This window comes from Zootermopsis nevadensis, unplaced genomic scaffold (assembly GCF_977971745.1).
Source record: "Zootermopsis nevadensis isolate Lab colony 2312 unplaced genomic scaffold, Znev_1.0 Znev_ptg000002l, whole genome shotgun sequence".
Taxonomy (NCBI): Eukaryota; Metazoa; Arthropoda; class Insecta; order Blattodea; family Termopsidae; genus Zootermopsis; species Zootermopsis nevadensis.
The window spans coordinates 3,832,688-3,857,354 of NW_028259134.1; the positions used below are offsets into that span (position 1 = coordinate 3,832,688).

The following is a 24,667-nucleotide window of genomic DNA, read 5'->3' on the forward strand; positions in this document are numbered from 1 at the left end:
GACCTTATCCGTCGTCTACGTGTTTTAAACTACAACGTTTCGCAAGTTGGTTCTACTTCCGTCTTCAGGTCCGATGGTAGCACCAGACCTATTCTGTCGGGTCATCTGGTTGTGCTACTCCCAGACCAGGACAGATACTGCATTAACAAGTTTGTAACGGAAAAGTTCGATGGCCGTGGGCGTGTGAAGAACACAACACGAGAGAGAGAATTAGGATGGATAGCAAAGTAGAGGGAGAATGTGAGAGAAAAGTGACAGACATTTTATTTCTGGAAATGCGTAAGGGGGGAGAAATAGAATCTTATTTTTAGGTTAGGTTCGAAGGCATTGTCGGTTGGTTTTTCTGATGAGGATAGAGTTCTGGGCGTTTTAGATGGAGCCAATGCAATTTTGATTTATCTATTAATTTTGTGATGATAATTTGGATTGATAAGTAATTTAACAGCTTCCAGAATAAGGGGTAAATGATGATTAATTTAAATCGGGATATCTGTATGATAAACTTGCAATAGGAACTTGGGAACCATCTCAGTATTTGCTTAGAGGCAGAGGAAAACCAAGAAAATCTGTATCGAGATGGCCGGTCGCAGGACCTTCCGGATGCATGATGAGCGAGCCCCCCCCCCCCCCCCCCCCCAGTTTTCCATACAAGACTTCCATAGGCTTTATTGATAATTTCAGAACTTTTTATGCAAAAGTTTTGAGGTTATGTTAGATATATGTAGGTCTAGGATGTCGAAAGAGCAGCTTCCATTAGTGATTTTCTTAATCGGAGTAGTTCATTAAAATCTTATGCGTCGATCCGCTGTTTCCTCACTCATGGAATAAAACCTAGACCGTGTCTGTGTTTCGTCAGTCTTCTTCCTTTGTCTTAGGAGTCGTCAACACGTCGTATGGGTTCTCGATGTGATCATAAATGTTGCCTGTGGACTGGAACCTCTGACGAATATCCTCCTGAAATAACTTAACATTCTTCTCAAGCAGGACTTAAGTTTGTTTGTATTTCCATATAAGGACGTAAGTGCACACTTAGCCCTGCAACTGATAAAACCATGTGATATTTCAGGTTCTCACGGCGTTGAGTACGATTATGGCTGTCTTCTGTTTTGTTGCTTCGTGTAGTCTGATAGAAGTTTACCGACGTTTCAGAGTTCCTTACTGCTTCAATCATCAGCGCGATCGACCTGGTGATGGAGGCAGAAGGGCATCTTCAACAGATCAACCTAGAAACAGGATGTGACGTTTCTTATGTTAATGAAAAATTGGATCGTTCTGACGTAATTTCCACTGAACCAATTTAAAATTTAATTTTCGTGTCATGACCTTTGATCGTCTCCAGGACAGTGTTCTTGTATAGAGTTTAGATTGGAGTCAGTTGGCCTTGGGAGTTAGGTGATAATTCATAATACCTTATTCTGGAAGACTGTCCCGCGTTCTTTTCGATCTTGTGAGGGTTTTATAAATTGTTCGTTCAAGATTAATGTTGATGGAGGATGGCTTGTTCAAGACGGTGTAGAGTTGCGTGACTCCTTGGTTGGCTTTGCTCAATGATTTATCTATATTATATAATCTGCATACGAATTTCGAGTCTAGGGATACTCCAAGGTGTTTGGTCTCTCGTGTACAACCAATATTTAAATGAAATATCTTAAGTGGAGACAGATTATTGTCATGGCGTCAGAAAATTCAACCCCTTTCAGAAAGAGATTACACCATTACAAGGATAAAGTAGTTAATGCTATTTAAGTCATCCTCACAGCCGTGAAAACCTCAACTCTCATAAAGCATTACGCTGTGTAGAATTCAGTCATGAAGATGGAGACAACATGTTCCTCCGAAACTTTGGTATCTACTTACCTGCCCACATGAAGTAACTGTCCAGAAGACGAACATTGTACCCTCACTACCGGGAAAACTGTATACGAAAAAATGTTACGTATACGTAACAAACAGACAAACAAACAAGGGCATTGGATGAGATAACAAACGTAAAGCATTTAATACAATCAAACGCGACCGATATAAAAAGAACAGGTAATCAAATAAAACAAAAGCCAGATAAACAAGTTGAAAAATAAATATGTATTACGTTTACACAAAGGCGAGAACAGAAGATCTGTAACAAAATTGTTTATAAGCATGAAATTGAAAATAGCATTCCGAACTAGGGTTACAATTGAAAGGTTGCTTAAAACAATAGACGTACAGGATTTTATAAACTTACGTGTTTGGACAGTCGTAAATCAAATAGATAACAGCTTTTAAAAGAGGTATGGAGACCTCATATAAAACATTAAAAACTCCGAAAATAATATGAGAAATTAGAGTAAGTACTGCACAAGACAGCTTCTAGAGAATGGGGTCATATCACAGATATGAAGGGGGAGTTCACATTTATATAAGTACAAAATTTTAATCACGTAATAAATAAACAAAAATGTGAAAACATTTTTAAGTAGCATTCTGTTCCGGACAGATGACGCCACACGCGTCTTAAGGTAAGGGACCTTGGCGCTAGGCGAATGTGACTCAGTCGCCCGGTAACAGGCAGTTCCGGGACACGAAGCGAACGTCAACACGCGTAGCTAAGGATGTCGGTCAGAAGTCATTGCACTACGAGTAAGTTCGTAAGAAGGTATAATTAATATCAAAAATAACATGAAGACCGCCAAAAGAATTAAAATAATTTATATAAAACCGTAATTAAATACAGGATTTAAAATTACCTAACCATTTCCTCCTACGGTGATTATGAATATCATCTGAGGAACAAATAAATACTTATTAATTTTAAATACGTATACTATATAATAAATTAAATAGCTTGTAAATAATGAATACCCCTGAGGATAGTAGAATTTCGCCGAAACATATCCGGCTTTTTTAACAGTAAATATGTTTATAACGCTTTTATTAAATCTAATTGTCGAAAACAATCTTTTCCCAACTGTGGTTCCATCGTAGAGAAGAATAACTGAGATCAGGCTCTATAGTGAAGTTGCCGGGTTCGAGTCTGAGAATCGGCCTGTTCCCATGATTTTTATTTTACGAGGAGAATGCCGGTGGCATCTTGAAACAATCTGTGTCTTCGTTCTAAGCCCGTTAAATTCAGCGCATGCAATCATCCTTTGAGCTAATTTTGCCGTTGAATCACCTCACAGTTGACAGAGAATTGTTAAATAACCTATGGGCCAACGAACTCCGAAGTGGACACAGACAAAGGAACGAAGTGGCCTTCCACGTTCAACTTATCTTTGAAGTGGTCCGTATGAAGTTCGTTATGGTGGCCCGTCATTTGGAGCACAATTGTCAAAGGCCAGCGATAATTGGGTTATTTCGCCTGGTAAAGCCACTGTAACGTTTAAAGACCCTTATCAAATTCATCTGTTTTTTTTTTAATTTTGCACGCTAAATCGAGCGGGTGGAACTATTACAGGATTTAAATTTAAATGGTCTAATTAGTTATTCTATTTCGGAAGAAGGGTTGCTTTTGTAAATGAGTTACTAAATTATGTAAAGATGTAATTGAATGTAAATTATCAATATTACGTATATATACTGCAAATACATAACAGAAATCCTTCAAATATCGAAATAAGACATTTTTCTGTGGTGTTTCGTATGAAATAATTGTAAAAACACATACTTTAATTCTAAAGTGTGTTTAAACGAATGACACACATGGTGTGGAAATTTAACGCATTTAACGCTTAAGGGTAACCTGTTGTGAAAATATGACGTTCAATCAAGAGAGTGGTTTCCAACCGCAGCCCAACATAAATTTTAGCAGAAATAATTTGGCATAAAATATGTTTTTCTTTTGTGTATCTATAATTGACATTCTGGCTGTTTATGCAGAACCCTAATAATAAATAAATAAATAAATAAATAAACATCTGCCTACACATAGACCCATTCAACCTAAGTCTTAAGACGAAAATGTTGTAGCATTATTAATTAAAATTATTGTGAAAATGATACGTATAGAAATATATCGTCAGTGAATTGAATATTAATGGTTTTTGATAATTAGTTATATTGATGGTCAATGGTATAAAATACATTATCCCATCCAGCGTTTCGGGGAATATATTTGCCTTCATAATCAGGGTTGAGCTGGATCGGAATTTTATATTTACATGTCTGATCGCCTGAGACTTTTCAGCAATAAACAAGGAATCGTCTATTTTAAGTTTGTACTGTTTTATTTTTCGTATGAAAACTGAATTTTATAACTTTGCTCCGTAAGATGCATAGATGGATAAATGTGTAAGTGAATGGATACAAGGCTCCAGTTCCCTCGTCAATTACCCACGGGCAAATTAACGCAAGCTTCCTTGACTATGGGTAAGTAAATTTTGTTAAATGTCTGGTAAGAGATTTGTTTCAAATTAAAACTACAGAATTAATAAGATGACTGCGGGGTAACTGAATGTCCCGACCCCTACGTCCATACCCAAAGTTAAGAAAATTTGTAATTGATGATTTGTAAACTTTCTGGTTCTTATCTAAGTTCTGGTATTTGCCAAATAATGCATTTGACAACTTCTGTTCTGTCTGTATTTTCGTAATGTGATGCTCTATCTGTGAAATATCATATTACCAGTGCACACCCTAAAGCGTACAAAAGGACAAGTTGTTTTCGCTGTCGTGTACCAGTATTTTGGACAACTTTGCTTCAAGCAAGATGACAGCTAACTTTATTATAATTAAGTTCGTTAGCAGGAATTATTCTTGATGTTATCCCTGATAACACGAGACACATTGAGGTCGTATGTTCCGAATATAAGTAGATTATAGAGTAATGAACCTGTATACTGTGACGTGTGTAGTTCCTGTATTAACAGAAAACCGTCTGTCTCTCGGAGCAGTATTTATTAATGATTTCCCTGCGATGTAACATCCCAGATATAGAATGTTTTGTTACATTCTGCAAAAGAACAAAAAACCCTCGACAAATAACGTTCATTTGTCAAATATTCGTGACCATGAAAGATTTTGTTGTCTACATTAAATTTCGCGGACGAATGAGGTATTCGCGGTGACGCCAAGCCCATATTATCGGACGTGGGAAGTTCAGACGAGGACTTGGGCATAATGTTAATGTAGTAAGATTCACGACAATCTTTTAGTTGCTGTATTTAACCCTTTGAAGCAAAGTGTTGATTATCTGTCCCAAATGCTTGTGAATCTGTAAATCTGCATTTTATTTTATTTTCGTTTCGTATTATTCTATGTGCAAACAGATTACTTCATTAAACAGCATCAACAAACAGGGCTTCGTAATGGTGAAGTGTTGTGTTTTCTTTGCGGTACGGACTGAATTATTAAATAATTGCATAATTCCTGCAGTGGTGCTGTGGGAGCCACCGTGGCGATTTGTGCAGTCATGGCGACCTGGCGACCTAGGCGAGTTTGAGTCCCGGGCTACGTGGGTGAGTTTGTATAGTTTTTTAAGTTAGGTGTGATTAAGTTAGGTCAGGTCAAGTTAGGTTAGGTGTGGTAAGGTTATGTTAGGTTACGTTACATTAGGTTTGGTTATTTCAAATCAGAGTACATTAAGTGTTTTAAGGTTAGGTGTGGTAAGGTTATGTTAGGTTACGTTACATTAGGTTTGGTTATTTCAAATCAGAGTACATTAAGTGTTTTAAGGTTAGGTGTGGTAAGGTTATGTTAGGTTACGTTACATTAGGTTTGGTTATTTCAAATCAGAGTACATTAAGTTTTTTAAGGTTAGGTGTGTTAACCGTTATCCACCTGTGGCGCTGTGCCTCGTGACAGTTTTAATCATTACTCTAGGCATCGGTTTGCCGGAGTAGTTTATAGATTCTGTGGCTCATCTCTGCTTTATTCACGTCGTAATGCTTGGCGTCATTTTCCTAAAATTGTGTCGGCTGGCATCCCGAGGCTTCTGTTAATTTCATTTCCATTTCAAAGTTAACTTCGCGACGCCCGGCGTTAATTCCTTTGACGTCCCGATATTCATTTGTGTCGAAGATGGGGTTTTGGGGGCGGGTGTCGCGGTTAATGGCGTCGCGACGTTCTGCATCTGTTTTCCGACGTCACTTACATTGGCTTCTACACGAAAATTTGTACTGTGGCGGTATCACGACGCTCGGCTTCACTTCCGCGTTAAGTAAAATGGCTTCCGTATGCTCACTTGTGCGAAATATGGCTTCTTTTAAAGGCGTTGGTTTTCCAGCGGTGGTTTCAGGGACCTACTGAGGTTCTCCTGCGAAATATACGGCCCCTTTTAGCGGCGTCGTAACAGTTGGCGTCATGACGCTCGGCGTCGGTTTGTTAACAGTGGTCGTATGGCGTCCCGAGGCTTCTATTGGCTTTTATTGCAGATCATAGCCTACGTCATGACGAATGGCATCGCGACGCTTGGCGTCTGTTTTGCAACGTCGTGTCTTGTGACATTCCGAGGCTCATCTCTATCAGAGATGATATCTTATGTCCGTGTCTCAACGCGTTTCGTATGAGATTTCGTTATATGTTCATATATCCCGAGGGTCACGTATGGTTCAAAAAATATCGCTAAACCCAAAATAAATATTTATCAAGGTTCGAACCTAGGACAGTTTCCGGTGTTGTAGTGTTTGTTTCTATAATATCCCCTTCGAAATAAAAAAACTTTTGTTCAGGTGTCATTTTTCTATCATGCATAGTTTCCGAGCTACAGCAAATGCCCTCACCGGGAATAGAGCTCAGGACAATTTTTCTGAGCCCCCACCCCCCATGTTCTCTTCATGGTCTCAAATATGTTTTGCCACGTAGGTTTAACTGTTCTGGCTCTATAACCAAAGAACACACACAAAAACACAATTTCAACTCTGGATGTAACGTTAGTTAGGCGAGCGTAGGTTTTAAAGGCTTAATATTGATTATACGAGGTTGGCCCAATTCGTAAACTAGTTCGTGGTATAATGTAAACATGTGGTGTATGCACTGTTTCCATTATTTATCTGTTTTAAACGTTTCCTTCATAATGTCTGGAATGTAGCCAGAATAGCATCTGCATTTGATATAAGGGCTTTAAAAAACTGATTACTTTAACGTCCTATACTGCTTTATTTATCTCAGTTCAATAAATTAACATGTAGACGGAAGTGAATATAATTCATGGTACAGGGATGTCTTGAGTATTTTATAGCTCAGTTGATCAAGAAATTCTGTTTGTGTGGAATCCGAAAGTTCATCACCGTATTTCTACAAATACGTCATTTCAACTCAACCAACGCTTTAAAACCCTATTTAAACTCAATAAATTCGTATTAGAACAGACGGACCTGTCTAGTGTTCGTTGTGTGGGTTTATGCGTGGGAAAGTGTAAAGCAAAGGGTATTTTAATTTATCTAAAAAGCGATGTTGGTAGCACTACAAAGGTATGAACTTTCCCTCGTGTTAACCTAGTTAGTTTTCATTGTCTTTTGTGCAGTGGTAATTTTGTAACCTGCTTAATATGGCTGCTTCATCGACAGAAAACGCTAAAAGGAACATCGATTTGTGATGTGATCCAGTTTTTGTTGGTAAAGGTTATGTTGGTAATTTTTGATTAAGCCAGAGAAATGATCACGATTAGATGTGAAGGTTGGTAGTATCGTACGGTGGATTAGTGTTTTTCGTGATGAGTAATGTATTTATAATCAGATATTTAGCACTGAAGACACTGCATCTGAAGTGAGTATTAATGACGGAAATAAATAATATAAAAATGGCTCTCGGTTTAATTGTAAATATTTTGTTGTGATGTAATGGAATAAGGGAACGTACCAGTGGACCACATGTCTCGAAATTTCAGTGCGATTGCACAGGGAAACAAGAGATGCTTAACCACCGTGTGATTTGGACCTGAAACTTACTTCAGTTCGAAGCATTTCCTGAAGAATACATCTTTCTGTCAGTAAACTAGTCATGGTTTGCGTGTACTAGCTTTTGGTAACGTGCCTGCAGGTTGTAATGACGTCATGGTTAATCCTGTTTTATAGGAGTTTAGAATGAAATACAGATTTTAATTATTTTAAAATGTATAGCTACTGGGTTGCAAGTCCTTTCATGAGTTATTTGCGTATATGAATATTACGTAATACACTCGTAACGCACATCGTTTATTGGGTTCGAGTTTATAGTTTCATTGAATAATTTTTTGAGCAAAAGAACAAAGGTTCAGTTCAGGGAATGTGTCTCATTGACTGATTGACTTATATCTCAGTGGAACAGAACACATTACGAGAAGCTGACAGGTCATCCAACTGGTCTGCAAGGTACCCACCATCAATGGTATCAGAAGATTGATTCCTTTGCTCACTGGAGTCCGGAACATGACGCGATCACGAGCCAGCTGAATCCAATTAATACTTCACGCAACATTTTTTTTAAATTTTAATATTATTTTATCATGTATCTTAATCACTAGTATCTCAAGTTGTTTTTCGCTTCCCGTATCAACTACACTGATTTATTTTATAAGTTAACTTAGCTACGTTTTCCTGCTGTCAGGTTGCCAGCAATGACCCTGAGATCACATTTTCTGTCATGCTGGTAACGTTTGTCGTGACATTGCCGTGTGTCCAGGACAAGGTTTTGGGCCTCGTAAAATACATCCAAACATTGACCTCACAATTATCGTTTACGAGGCTTCCAAGGAAACAAAACACTTTCATCCGACCTCGATGATTCCACCAGCTAACCTCCTATAATTTCTCATGCTGTACCTATTAATGTTTCCTGACATAACTCCCTCACTCATTCAATTTCCTCACCACTTGGTGTGTACAGCGAAAAATCGCTAATACGAACCAATTTCCCGGTTCCCATGGACGTTGTCAGACTCACGACGATGGACGGAACCAAAGCGTGCTTTTCGCCTACGTCACTAGGTCTCAGACAGAAGGAAAACAAACGCATGTAATACACAAACAAAAGACATTATCACATTATCTTGGACAGAGAGCTACAAAATATTGCCACTGGGAAATAATGAACAACCCTTCTCAACCCCTCTGATTCCATTGCTTCTTTAACGTACGTAGAACGCACAGTTTCGCCCAGACCACACTATTGTTCTGTCCCGAGGCCCTCGCTGTACAATACACGTCACATTCGTACAGAATTCCTTTGAGGACAAAGACTTTAGCTCACATGTCGCTAACTTGGACTCCACATCATCTAGCTACTTCAATGTAACACATTTATTGAATTACCGAATGTGTTATTTTACAGATTTTTGTGTGGGGAGGGGAGGGGAGGGGATATTCTTGGCGCACAAAATTTTTCTTCTGGGTTCGCTTGCCCTCTCCGTGCCAATTCCAGCTTCGAAACAGTACCTATGTATTGTAGAATATATATGGTTAAGCACATTAATATATGTGGTGTCTTGTTAGACAGTAAACTGTATTTTCACTGTCATGTAAATTGTGTTCATTCCCAGGCACTAAGGATCTTAGGGCTTATTCGTTTTATTGCATATAATTTTTCCTCTTTTATATAATGCTTTAATTAGGTCAAAGCTTGAGTATGCCTCGGTCGTTTGGAATAATCTTACACAGACAGATTCTAATAAATTAGAAAATATTCATTGGAAATTTGTCAGTTTGTGCAATTACCGGTTTTTACAGTTTAATATTACACGTAAATATGAATTGATTTTAACTACTTTAAATTTAAGAACACTTTATTCCAGACGAGGGCATCTCGATGCCTTATTTCTTATTAATGTATTTAAGGGCAAAATAAATTGCAATTCCATTGTGGACGCTGTTGGTATTCGTGTGCCGTCAAGGCAAATAAGAGAATTTTCTACGTTTTGTGTGTGCAGTGCGCTTAGAAATAGTCCTTAAGCCAGGTGTGTCATTGCAACAAATGACGTGTGTAAATTTTTGGACGTATTTCGCGTAAACATTCTTTTGAGGGCATTTTCTCATTAAAATAAATTATCTAGATAGCGGCCTAGATTGGATCTAGCTTGGTTATTTGTTTCAATTTGATTATTGATTTATTTTATTTTTTATATTGTTTTAGTATTTTTTAGTGTTTGCCTGTCATAGGCTCTTTGCTGTTGGCAAACCCTCTAATAAAGGAATTGAATTCAGTTGAATATGAAACTAAAATTTACGGTTATGTTGGTAGCTTCCAGCGGAATTAATTTGGCACGAATTTTCGTATAAATCCATCAGTTGGACACTGAGATACGTTACGATACTTTTCCATAAATTAAAAGTAAATAACGTGTTGTATGCGTGGATCGCATGTTTCAACGTTGATCTGACATTGTGGTAAAGGAAACACCAATTTAAGAAGCGTATAACGGAGTATTTTAATGATAATATTATTAAAACGTTAGCTGTGGAGTATCTCTTCTGCAAGTTACTTCTGCTACGGATAAAAAGCTATTTTTTAAAATGTCTTGCGTCGTCGTTTCAATTATTTCAATTACAAGAATTGAAACTGTTGTTGTATGACAGGAGCGTAAAATATTTATTACAGGAATGGGAAAGAATAACAAATAAGAAGAACCAGCTTTCAAAAAGTCTGTTTCTCGTTACGATTTTTGCAGTTCTGAGAATGTCTTGTAGCAATTTGCTTTCTCCCAGATCAAAGACTTAATTTTCCTAAAACTAGAGCAGAGAAAATGGAACCTGTTTTACCGTCTTCACCTGTTCCTCGTGAGTTTTTGCTCTTTTTGAGCAATTAAATGTTACTTCCCTTTGTTCAGAATGCAGTTCGGGTAGCTAATGCATCCTTCAGACAATTAGCAAATACAAAATATTTGAGAACGACAGTAACAAATACTAATTATATTTAGAAAGAAACTTAAAGCAGATTATGTTCAGTTTAATTCAGGATAATTTGTTTTTCTGTCTGTTGTTTTGAAACACAAATATTTAACTATAACAAATCGAAAATGCAATGTTATTCATTCCTTCAAAAAACCTTGAAAATATTTCTTTCGTCATTAGGGCAGAACATTGGTTGATAGGGGCTGTATCAAAACAAAATACTGGGGAAAGTATTTAACTCTTTGAAGCCTGAAGCTCATTTGTCTTATAACAGGCTAATGTTAGTTTGTGATAATTTATTAAAATCAATATTTGCACTCTGTGCGTGCGTGTTTTTGTGTGTGTGTGTGTGATAATCGTTGCCATGGTAATGCTGTTCAGTGATTTCGTTCCTTGTGGGATAATAATTACGACTGTATTTGTACTTATTAGCTTAAATTTTCGAGTTATTCTTGAAGTGAAATTTACTAATTTAAATAATATATAAATTTCTATTTTTACCACGAAGTAACCACATCTACGTTACAAAGATCAGTCGAGTAATGTTGTTTGAGGAAATACTCGCTGTTTACTCCGAAAATCGTACGGAAACTATAAATAAACTCTGTGGTCGGAATTACTGAATGTTAAATCAGGTGGTAAGTATAGTTACCACTGGGTCTTAAAGGGTTAAAGACTAAGTAATAAATGGTTAGATAAAACTGTATTGTGAGGAGCCTCTTAATATCAAGGGACATTAGATGAGCAGGGCGTATAGCATAAATTAAGGAGATCAGAAATTTAAGAGGAAATTTAGTCGGAAAAAGTGAAAGTAAGAGATAAATTGGGAGACCTAGGAATTGATGGATGGATAATATTAATATGGATCTTAATGAAATTAATATGAGGATTTGAAATAGATTCATATGGCACATGGCATGACCAGTCGTGAACTTGTATGAGCAGGTAAATGAAAATTGTGATTTCGTAAAGTGCGGGCAGTTCTTGACCAAATAAGGTACAATCACATTTTTTTTAAAGGTGGACTTAGATTTGATCTGTTTCATGTAAGCCACAAGCTTTTGTTTTTAAAGATTAACTTGACTTATTTTTAACATAGTCTCTTTATGTTATGCTTTCCTGTCATCCTCACTGCTTTCTCTCCTCCTTATTTTCGTGACCTTATATTCGTAATTTAAATCGGAAAAGGAACGGACAAATACTTTCGACATTTAACAACGTAACAGGATTTATGAATACTTTGATGACATTAAAGTAAAACACGGCCGATTATAGATTCCTAATTATTTTAGGTATTTTACTAGAAATTTCTCTTGTTGTGGGAGGTACAAAATTCTAATCAAATCAACAGCATAAGATTTATAATCTCTTTCCATTCTCCCAAGAGATTTTCTGTTTGGAAACAATGGGTATTCTGGTCTGAACTTCGTGTTTACTAGAAGGCGTAAGGTCTATGCACTCACCCCATCTGGTGCCGAGATTAAGAACGAGTAGGAGTTACATTTGTCGTGTACCGAGGACAGCTGTACTTATGTGGTTCTTCAACTGTACACAAGACAATGGAAACGAATGGAAAAGTGCAATCCGTACTGAAATATACACGGAATCCACATGCTTTTGTGTGCACACACAAAAAAATCTACATTCTGATGCCTACAAGCTTTCCGTAAGAGAGCGGTTGTAGATAGAAGACAATTTTAAAAAGACACGAGTTTCTCTTCAACATAATATTTATTCATTGTCTCTTAAAAATAAACTGGAGCGAACTGCATTGCAATTTAATCGTACACACTTTACGTTATCATCACAATTATCACTGAAGTGTACGAAAATACGTTTTAACGCTGGATTTTTTTTCTGTATTGAGTCATTAGTTTATAGGAAATTACAATCTTTACATATTATGTGTTATTAACGTCTTATTTAAATAATGTAAATTCTTAGCGGTAAAACGCAATGCAACGTAGTTACTCTGGCGTAGATCAGTGGTATTCAACCATTTTTTGTTCGCGTACCCCCAGATATAATTTCTCTTCAACTTTGTACCCCCAAAGTTGTTGGTGTATAATTCAAGTTATACGTAGTATATAATCTACATCTAAAATAAATTAAATAAATTACATTACTGATTATTCAGTGTTTATCATAAAATAATATATTTCTTTAAAATTTTACGTACCCCCTAAGATGTCTTCTCGTACCCCCAGATATAATTTCTCTTCAACTTTGTACCCCCAAAGTTGTTGGTGTATAATTCAAATTATACGCAGTATATAATCTACATCTAAAATAAATTAAATAAATTACATTACTGATTATTCAGTGTTTATCATAAAATAATATATATTTTTTTTAAATTTCACGTACCCCTAAGATGTCTTCGCGTACCCCCGGGGGGAACGCGTACCCCAGGTTGAATACCACTGGCGTAGACAGTCATGGGTTCGAATTCTGGTCGAGTCAATATTCTTGTTGTACTATCCATACACACACCGAGTCTTGGGTACTTTCAATCATAAATTTGACCTAGTGTTATTCTGATTTGCAGCATGAAACTCCCGGACGCTAAAGTGAAGTACAAATTCGGAAGTTTATCTGCAGATAATTATAACTTTAATCCAAAGACTAGAGAGAGAACACGGAAAGGACGAAAAGCACTCGAGGCTCTAGTGAACAAAGTTCGGTTGTAACACCAGAATTACCTACCGTATGTACAAGTACAGGGTGTTCATTTTAAATCGTAACATTTGAACACAACTAAGAATCCGATTATAATAATTCCTGCAGGTGATGATGCACTATTTGGAGTCAGTACGGCCGTAATTTAAGCTGTTTTGTCTCTCTCCATAAGAACTTGGCACAGACAGACATTTTGTCCCCCGAAATTCTGTTACCAATCGATGTTTTTCTTTATCCGGAGCTTCGTTATCAGGATAAGCAATGCAAAATCATTTATCGAAAAATAGCAAACTATTTCAATGCGACATAATGTTCACGTTCTGTTCATGAGTGTACCATGTTCCTACCTGCACAGATTTTGCGCAGCGGCCTAGCAACGAGGATGACCTTGAATCGAGTGTCACGGGGATTGGGAGAGTATGATTACGATTTAGTTTTTGGGCCGTGTTAAAAGCAAAATCCGCACGGATGAGAGAATGTTAATAATAAAGGAGAAAAAGGTCTTTATATTAAATAAATATTTTTATGCTCCATCCGGTATTCGTAGAAAAATTTAAAACTATGCCTAAATAGAAAACATTACGTTTTACTCCTCACCGTGTAAGTACTTTTTAAAAAACAGCCAATAGTGAAGTATATCAATCCGTAATTACTAAATTGTGTTCATAACTGCAACTGTGCGAAAGATATTTGACTCAAAAAAGATGGCGCTGACTGTCGGGCGTCAGATGGAGAAGACAACATTGGACACGTTAAATGGCTGAAGGGTAATTTAAAATGGGCTCTGGCCCTAACATCCCGTGACGTTTTTGGTTTTCTGTTGACTGGCGTTTCCTTTAGCAAGTGTATAACTATGAACTGTTTAATCCTATATCAAGAAAACACTATTTATTTATTTAGTGTTCTGTCTGACGACAGGTCCATATGAACAAGACCCTTCCATCCTTTTCTCGGACTGGGACCTGTTCATATACGTTCTTGGCAGATGATCCAGAAGTGGTTTGCCATTGCCTTCTTCTGTGTGTGAATGGAGTAATTGTTGGGATGCCACGGAGAAACCGGGGAAGCCCCCGGAGGAAAACTCCGTGTTGCCTAGACCACGGCCTTGCCCAACACAAGTTATAAATTCGGGCACCGCCGGGAATTGAACCCGAGACCCCAGGATTACAAGGCCAGAAAACAGTATCTTAGATTATGTTATCCGCCCGAGGAATATCAGATTTACTTTTGTCTCCCTCGTGAAGTATTGTTGTGAGGTTCAATTGTCTCTCTGTTTCTTCTTCGTCTGGAATGTTTTCCACTCGATGTTTTATATTTGAGGACCTCGTTTGTTAACCTATTTTAAGAACAATGTGTTTTTATTCCTTCTCATTACGTGTTGTAGCCAAATTTTTGATTATAAAAGGTGAAAAATGTCTCGACCGGCTGAGCAGCTATCAGCTTCTCAAGAAGGACTCTGATACCTGGAGTCGGGGAGATTTAATTTTTTTTTCGCTGATAGAATTAGAAACGTTTAATTCGTGTGATACTTCTTGATTTCATGTCTGCGTTTTTGTTCAGTACGCAGGTCAAATTTGTACTTTCACAGTCAATTTGTTACATATTGTTTTTGTTAACAATTCTTACCGAAATGACTTAAAACGTAATTAATTTTACAGTAATATTACAATTTTGTTTATACAGCGTATGGAAGCGTAGTTTCATATGGAGGTAAACGTTGGGGATTATAGAAGCTGCAGGACTTGGACGCGCTGGACCATGTTGGGGTCATCTCTTGTCCCCCCATACCACTCGCCTGACGCCCTGATTTAAACAAGGACTCGGTGACACTTCACATAAAAAATGGGTGAATTTAAATGGGCGAGCCAACGGACATCTGAAGTTTAAAAAACGAAAACAAAAGTGTGTGCAGATCACTAGAAAATTAACACTGCAGAGAGAATTATATAATTTTATCTTCCTCACAACTCTTCGGTCCTCTTCCAATTCTTCCACTCCTCACAGACCTTCGCTTTCTGATATCACTCGATTCGTCACTACCGCTGCTGCTGTTCACTCCATTATCTTCAATTATATATATTAGTGACGAAGCGTGACTAGGCGTGACCTCCTTTGAAAGCGTGACGAGAGGATACCCTAGGTGTTGAAACTTCACCAAGATTTTAAAAGCGTAACTATCCGTGACGAGATGTGGCCATAAGTACCGAAACGTGACGAACATTTTCAAAACGTTACCTAATCTAACAAACTAACCTAACCTAAACTAACCAAACCTAACCTAACCCAACGTATTCTAACCTAACCTGCAATTTCTTAATCAAACGTATTGCAAATTGGCAAGAATTAACCGAGCCTTACGTAATATAACGTAAGCGTGCCGAAACGTGACTTAGTGACCAAGCTTACCCAAGAGTAATAAGGCGTGTCTAGGCGTGACGTTTTTTGATGTCCTGAAAAGGGATCACCATAAGTGTCGTAACGTGACAAAGATTTTCAACACGTTATCTAACCTAAGAGTCTAACACAACCTAATTTTACGTAACCTAACTTAACCTAACCCACCCACATGCTGACTTACATTATCCCATTCCTCTTGAACAATTTCTTCGAATCTCTGCCGACACAGATGCTCGACGTCCTTTATTTTAAATGCTGTGTTCTTGCTTGCAATCCTTTGTTTTACATCTGCCCAAATAAGTTTAATGGCGTTTAAATCGGGTTGGTGGGAGCGGAAGTCTCAGCACAGTGTGCCCTTTGTCTGCTAAAATCTGATCAATCATATATTATTTGTGTTTTGGTTTATTTAATTTGATTAAATCGTACAGTTGAACTTTCAACAAGTTGTCACAAAATGGGATGTTTCTTTCCAATAGCCAGGAATTCATTTCGTCCTTTGATTAAGACGTCGGTGGTTTGTCTGTCTGAGTTTTGTTATACGAGGCGTTATCAATGACCATAAAGGAGATTGCAACGAACAGGTGCCATGTTGTTAACACAGCAGTCACAAGACAACAATTATCGGGCTTCCACACTGCTGAACTGACACAGACTGTACTGACCGACGGAAACTCCTTCCTTCCTTCATTGAGTGGTCCGCATACTAGGCACTCCGTACAAGGTCAGCGGCCATAATCGGTGGATCCTGTTCTATTTTCGAATGCTCTTTTAAGGAGCCCGACGCAATATTTCTGCAAGAGACTGAAATTTCTAAATAAGCTCTGATATGGATTCAGCATCAAGACCGCTGGAGGTTAGATTAGGTTTTGTTAGGTTACTGAACGTTTTGAAAACTTTTGTGGGCGGATTTTGTCGTGACTTCCATATGACCTTAACCTATACATGACCTCATATTGACATGAGTATGGTTAACTAGTTATGTACCGTGCTCAAGCGTGACAAAGAGTGACTAGGCGTGACGTAATGAAACGGCGTGACGAGATGTAGTGATAGGTGTCAAAACGTCACAAAATTTTTCAAAATGTACAATAACCTAACAAAACACAGTAATCAAAATTAACCTAATCTAACCTGTACTATCCTAAGTAAACCTAACCCAACCTAACCTAACCTAACCTAACCGAACCTAACCTAACCAAACCTAACCTAACCTAACCTAACCTAACCTAACCTAACCCAACCCAACCCAACCCAACCGATCCTAACGTGATCTATCCCAAAACAATATATGAACTGAGTTAATGTTGCGACCTACGCATGACCATGACAGCCATGACTTCTAAATATTGTCTGAAAGTCACACACATTTGTACAGTTCTCTATGTATATGCGTGAGAAAATAATACTACGAATGACCTTGAAACGTTTGAGGCCTATTATTCTCAAACAGTTTATTGGATCTTGATGTGGTCTTGCCATGAATTTCAACCATCCGTGACCTCATTTTAACATGAATATAGTCAACCAGGTATTTACGGTTTGCGAGAAATAAGCCTGAGAAGTTATGACCTTGAGAATTTTCAAGATCCGTATCTCGCAAACTATTCGGCCGAACTTGCTGTGACTTTCATATGACCTTCACCTATACATGACGTCATTTTGACATGAGTATGTTTAACCAGCTATTTACCGTTTGGCAGATATAAGTATGAAATATATGACCTTGAGAAATTTAAAAACCCGTATCTGGGAAACTAGTTTGCCGATTTTGTCGTGACTTCCATATGACCTTGAGCTATATATGACCTCATTTTTACATGAATATGGTTAACCAGCTACTTACCGTTTGGCAGATATAAGTATGATAATATATGACCTTGAGAACTTTAAAGACCCGTGTCTGGGTATATAATGGGCCGATTTTGTCGTGACTTCCATATGACCTTGACCTCTATATGACCTCATTGTGACATCAATATGGTTAACCAGCTACTTACCCTTTGGCAGATATAAGTATGATAATATATGACCTTGAGAACTTTAAAGACACGTATCTGGGAAAATATTGGGCCGATTTTGTCGTGACTTCCATATGACATTGACCTATATATGACCTCATTTTGACATGAATATGGTTAACCATCTACTTACCCATTGGCAGATATAAGTATGATAATATACGACCTTGAGAAATTTAAGGGCACGTATCTGGGAAACTATTGAGCCGATTTTGTCGTGACTGCCATATGACCTTGACCTATATATGACCTCATTTTGACATGAATATGGTTAACCAGCTAGTTACCCTTTGGCAGATATATGTATGATAATATATGACCTTGAGAAATTTTAAGACCCGTATCTGGGAATCTAGTGGGCCGATTTTGTCGTACCTTCTAAATGACCTTGACCTATACATGACCTCATATTGACATGAGTATGGTTAACTAGCTCTGTACCGTGCTCAAGCGTGACAAAGAGTGACTAGGCGTGACGTAATGAATCGGCATGACGAGATATGATCATAACGTCACAAAATTTTTCAAAATGTTCAATAACCTAACAAAACACAGTAATCAAACTTAACCTAACCTAACCTATCCTATCCTAACCTAACCCAACCCAACACAACCCAACCCAACCCAACCCAACCCAACCCAACCCAACCCAACCCAACCCAACCAAACCAAACCAAACCAAACCTAACCTAACCTAACCTAACCTAACCTAACCTAACCTAACCTAACCTAACCTAACCTAACCTAACCTAACCTAACCTAACCTAACCTAACCTAACCTAACCTAACCTAACCTAACCTAACCTAACCTAACCTAACCTAACCTAACCTAACCTAACCTAACCTAACCTAACCTAACCTAACCTAACCTAACCTAACCTAACCTAACCTAACCTAACCTAACCTAACCCAACCTAACCTAATCTTACCTAAGCTAACCTAACCTAACCTAACCCAACCCAACCCAACTAAACCCAACCCAACCCAACCTAAACTAACCTAACCTAACCTAACCTAACCTAACCTAACCTAACCTAACCTAACCTAACCTAACCTAACCTAGCCTAACCGAACCTAACTTAACCTAACATAACCTTACCCAACTCAACCAAACCGAACCGATCCTAACGTGATCTATCCCAAAACAATATATGAACTGAGTATATGTTGCGACCTATGCATGACCATGACTTCTAAATATTGTCTGAAAGTCACTCTTATTTGTACAGCTTTATATGTATATGCGTGAGAAAATAATACTACGAATGACCTTGAGACGTATGAGGCCTATTATTCTCAAACAGTTTATGTGATCTTGATGTGGTCTTGCCATGACCTTCAACCATCCGTGACTTCATTTCAACATGAATATAGTCAACCAGATATTTACGGTTTGCGAGAAATAAGCGTGAGAAGATAAAACCTTGAGGATTTTCAAGATCCGTCTCTCGCAAACTATTCGGCCGAACTTGTTGAGACATCCATATGACCTTCACCTATACATGACCTCATTTTGACATGAGTATGTTTAACGAGCTATTTACCGTTAGGCAGATATAAGTATGATAATATATGACCTTGAGAATTTTATAAACCCTTATCTGGGAAACTAATTTGCCAATTTTGTCTTGACTTCCATATGACCTTGACATATATATGACCTCATTTTTACATGAATATGGTTAACCAGCTACTTACCGTTTGGCAGTTATAAGTATGATAATTTTTGTCGAAAATTTCGAAAATTCTTAGTTTTCTTCGCGTTTCTCGCCATTTGCAGACATTTTAAATTTTTTTAAAATTTCGACAATTTTTGAAAATTTTCGAAAAGTCGAAAAACGTGGGAAATCGTCCAAAAAGCACACAAAACTAAGAATTTTTGAAAATTTTCAACTTTTAATTTTCTTTCGAATTTTCGGAAATTTTCTGGTTTTGTGTGCATTTCAGAGCGTTTGCAGCGTTTTTTGATTTTTCGAAAAATTTAAAATTTTTTCTTCTAAATTTGACCTGGCTTATCCTTATCAGGACTAGACTCCGCCGGGCTGTCTATTACACACAGTCTGAGCCGTACTCACTCTGTGAGTCAACCGGTATCTGCTGTACACGGTGTGTGATTCACCAGGTCTGTGCTTGACTCCGTCTCTGGCTAACAAGGTCTATACGTCTTCACGACGTCATCACAAGACCCAGGAATGTGACTCGATCGATTTGGATAACTTTGGCTGTAAGATTAGCAAACCGACGCCTGGCGTCGCGAAGCCGAACATTGCGACGCTCCATCATGGCGCCAGTGTTATCGGACATGAATTTAAATATCACTGCTGACGAAACTAGAAAACCGACGCCTGGCGTCGCGACGCCGAACATTGCGACGATCTATCATGGCGCCAATGTTATCGCACATGAATTTAAATATCATTGCTGACGAAACTAGAAACCCGACGCCTGGCGTCGCGACGCCATCCGCCGTCACGGCAGATTAAACATACCACCCTTGGTATAACGTTTGGCACGATGATAGAAAATCGACGCCTTGCGTAACAAGGTTCTTGAAGGACGAAATTTTACCGAAGGCGCCAACCTAACCTAACCTAACCTAACCTAACCTAGCCTAGCCTAGCCTAACCTAACCTAACCTAACCTAACCTAACCTAACCTAACTGACCTAACCTAACCTAACCTAACCTAACATAACCTAACCTAACCTAACCTAACCTAACCTAACCTAACCTAAATTCAAAATTTTTGTCGAAAATTCGAAAATTCTTAGTTTTCTTCGCGTTTCACGCCATTTGCAGCCATTTTTAATTTTTTTAAAATTTCGACAATTTTTGAAAATTTTCAAAGGGAAATTTTAATTTTTTCGAAAATTTTCGAAAAGTCGAAAAACGTGGGAAATCGTCCAAAAAGCGCACAAAACTAAGAATTTTTGAAAATTTTCAACTTTTAATTTTCTTTCGAATTTTCGGGAAATTTTTGGTTTTGTGTGCATTTCAGAGCGTTTGCAGCGTTTTTTGATTTTTCGAAAAATTTAAAAATTTTTCTTCTAAATTTGACCTGGCTCATCCTCATCAGGACTAGACTCCGCCGGGCTGTCTATTTCACACAGTCTGAGCCGTACTCACTCTGTGAGTCAACCGGTATCTGCTGTACACGGTGTGTGATTCACCAGGTCTGTGCTTGACTCCGTCTCTGGCTAACAAGGTCTATGCGTCTTCACGACGTCATCACAAGACCCAGGAATGTGACTCGATCGATTTGGATAACTTTGGCTGCAAGATTAGCAAACCGACGCCTGGCGTCGCGAAGCCGAACATTGCGACGCTCTACATGGCGCCAGTGTTATCGCACATGAATTTAAATATCACTTCTGACGAAATTAGAAACCCGACGCCTGGCGTCGCGACGCCGAATATTGCGACGCTCCATCATGGCGCCAGTGTTATCGCACATGAATTAAAATATCACTGCTGACGAAACTAGAAACCCGACGCCTGGCGTCGCGACGCCGAACATTGCGACGCTCTATCATGGCGTCAATGTTATCGCACATGAATTTAAATATCATTGCTGACGAAATTACAAAACCGACGCCTGGCGTCGCGACGCCATCCGCCGTCACGCCAGATTAAGCATACCACCCTTGGTATAACGTTTGGCACGATGATAAAAAATCGACGCCTTGCGTAACAAGGTTCTTGAAGGACGAAATTTTACCGAAGGCGCCAACCTAACCTAACCTAACCTAACCTAACCTAGCTTAGCCTAGCCTAACCTAACCTAACCTAACCTAACCTAACCTAACTAACCTAACCTAACCTAACCTAACCTAACCTAACATAACCTAACCTAACCTAACCTAACCTAACCTAACCTAACCTGAATTCAAAATTTTTGTCGAAAATTCTTAGTTTTCTTCGCGTTTCACGCCATTTGCAGCCATTTTAAATTTTTTTAAAATTTCGAAAATTTTTGTAAATTTTCAAAGGGAAATTTTAATTTTTTCGAAAATTTTCGAAAAGTCGAAAAACGTGGGAAATCGTCCAAAAAGCGCACAAAACTAAGAATTTTTGAAAATTTTCAACTTTTAATTTTCTTTCGAATTTTCGGAAAATTTTTGGTTTTGTGCGCATTTCAGAGCGTTTACAGCGTTTTTTGATTTTGCGAAAAATTTGAAATTTTCTCTTCTAAATTTGACCTGGCTCATCCTTATCAGGACTAGACTCCGCCGGGCTGTCTATTTCACACAGTCTGAGCCGTACTCACTCTGTGAGTCAACCGGTATCTGCTGTACACGGTGTGTGATTCACCAGGTCTGTGCTTGACTCCGTCTCTGGCTAACAAGGTCTATGCGTCTTCACGACGTCATCACAAGACCCAGGAATGTGACTCGATCGATTTGGATAACTTTGGCTGCAAGATTAGCAAACCGACGCCTGGCGTCGCGAAGCCAAACATTGCGACGCTCTACATGGCGCCAGTGTTATCGCACATGAATTTAAATATCACTTCTGACGAAATTAGAAAACCGACGCCTGGCGTCGCGACGCCGAACATTGCGACGCTCTATCATGGCGCCAATGTTATCGCACATGAATTTAAATATCATTGCTGACGAAATTACAAAACCGACGCCTGGCGTCGCGACGCCATCCGCCGTCACGCCAGATTAAGCATACCACCCTTGGTATAACGTTTGGCACGATGATAGAAAATCGACGCCTTGCGTAACAAGGTTCTTGAAGGACGAAATTTTACCGAAGACGCCAACCTAACCTAACCTAACCTAACCTAGCCCAGCCTAGCCTAACCTAACCTAACCTAACCTAACCTAACCTAACTAACCTAACCTAACCTAACCTAACCTAACCTAACCTGAATTCAAAATTTTTATCGAAAATTCGAAAATTCTTAGTTTTCTTCGCGTTTCACGCCATTTGCAGCCATTTTTAATTTTTTTAAAATTTCGACAATTTTTGAAAATTTTCAAAGGGAAATTTTAATTTTTTCGAAAATTTTCGAAAAGTCGAAAAACGTGGGAAATCGTCCAAAAAGCGCACAAAACTAAGAACTTTTGAAAATTTTCAACGTTTAATTTTCTTTTGAATTTTCGGAAAATTTTTGGTTTTGTGCGCATTTCAAAGCGTTTACAGCGTTTTTTGATTTTTCGAAAAATTTGAAATTTTTTCTTCTAAATTTGTCCTGGCTCATCCTTATCAGGACTAGACTCCGCCGGGCTGTCTATTTCACACAGTCTGAGCCGTACTCACTCTGTGAGTCAACCGGTATCTGCTGTACACGGTGTGTGATTCACCAGGTCTGTGCTTGACTCCGTCTCTGGCTAACAAGGTCTATGCGTCTTCACGACGTCATCACAAGACCCAGGAATGTGACTCGATTGATTTGGATAACTTTGGCTGTAAGATTAGCAAACCGACGCCTGGCGTCGCGAAGCCGAACATTTCGACGTTCTACATGGCGCCAGTGTTATCGCACATGAATTAAAATATCACTGCTGACGAAATTAGAAAACCGACGCCTGGCGTCGCGACGCCATCCGCCGTCACGCCAGATGAAGCATACCACCCTTGGTATAACGTTTGGCACGATGATAGAAAATCGACGCCTTGCGTAACAAGGTTCTTGAAGGACGAAATTTTACCGAAGACACCAACCTAATCTAACCTAACCTAACCTAACCTAGCCTAGCCTAGCCTAACCTAACCTAACCTAACCTAACCTAACCTAACCTAACCTAAACTAACCTAACCTAACCTAACCTAATCCAACTCAACCCAACCGAACCGATCCTAACGTGGTATATCCCAAAACAATATATGAACTGAGCATATGTTGCGACCTATGCATGACCATGACATATCCATGACTTCTAAATATTGTCTGAAAGTCACTCATATTTGTACAGTTCTCTATGTATATGCGTGAGAAAATAATACTACGAATGACCTTGAAACGTTTGAGGCCTATTATTCTCAATCAGTTTATGTGATCTTGATGTGGTCTTGCCATGAATTTCAACCATCCGTGACCTCATTTTAACATGAATATTGTCAACCAGGTATTTACGGTTTGCGAGAAATAAGCGTGAGAAGATATGACCTTGAGAATTCTCAAGATCCGTATCTTGCAAACTATTCGGCCGAACTTGTTGTGACTTCCGTATGACCTTCACTTATACATGTCCTCATTTTGACATGAGTATGTTTATCGAGCTATTTACAGTTTGGCAGATATAAGTATGATAATATATGACCTTGAGAATTTTATAAACCCGTATCTGGGAAATTATTTTACCGATTTTGTCGTGACTTCCATATGACCTTGACCTATATATGACCTCATTTTGACATGAATATGTTTAACCAGCTACTTACCGTTTGACAGATATAATTATGTTAATATATGACCTTAAGAACTTTAAAGACACGTATCTGGGAAACTATTGGGCCGATTTTATCGTGACTTCCATATGACCTTAACCTATATATGACCTCATTTTGAAATGAATATGGTTAACCAGCTACCTACCGTTTGGCAGATATAATTATGTTAATATATGACCTTGAGAACTTTCAAGATCCGTATCTCGCAAACTATTCGGCCGAACTTGTTGAGACTTCCATATGACCTTCACCTATACATGACCTCATTTTGACATGAGTATGTTTAACGAGCTATTTACCGTTTGGCAGATATAAGTATGATAATATATGACCTTGAGAAATTTAAAGACCCGTGTCTGGGTATATAGTGGGCCGATTTTGTCGTGAT

At 38.4% G+C, this 24,667-nt stretch overlaps 1 long non-coding RNA gene across 4 annotated transcripts in view; it reads left to right on the top strand.

The window, feature by feature from the left end:
* The first annotated feature begins 629 nt into the window (after positions 1-629).
* LOC147875030 (uncharacterized) overlaps positions 630-24,667 on the top strand; it is a 75,847-nt gene continuing 51,809 nt past the window's right edge. For 2 of the 4 annotated variants that reach the window (XR_015537641.1, XR_015537639.1), the window contains exons 1-2: positions 630-2,619; positions 5,353-5,435. This is a non-coding gene — a long non-coding RNA (uncharacterized LOC147875030). Of the gene's footprint in view, positions 2,620-5,352; positions 5,436-8,215; positions 9,310-15,143; positions 16,341-24,667 lie in introns of those variants that run through there. The other 2 variants (XR_015537635.1, XR_015537640.1) reach the window with 2 other exon arrangements.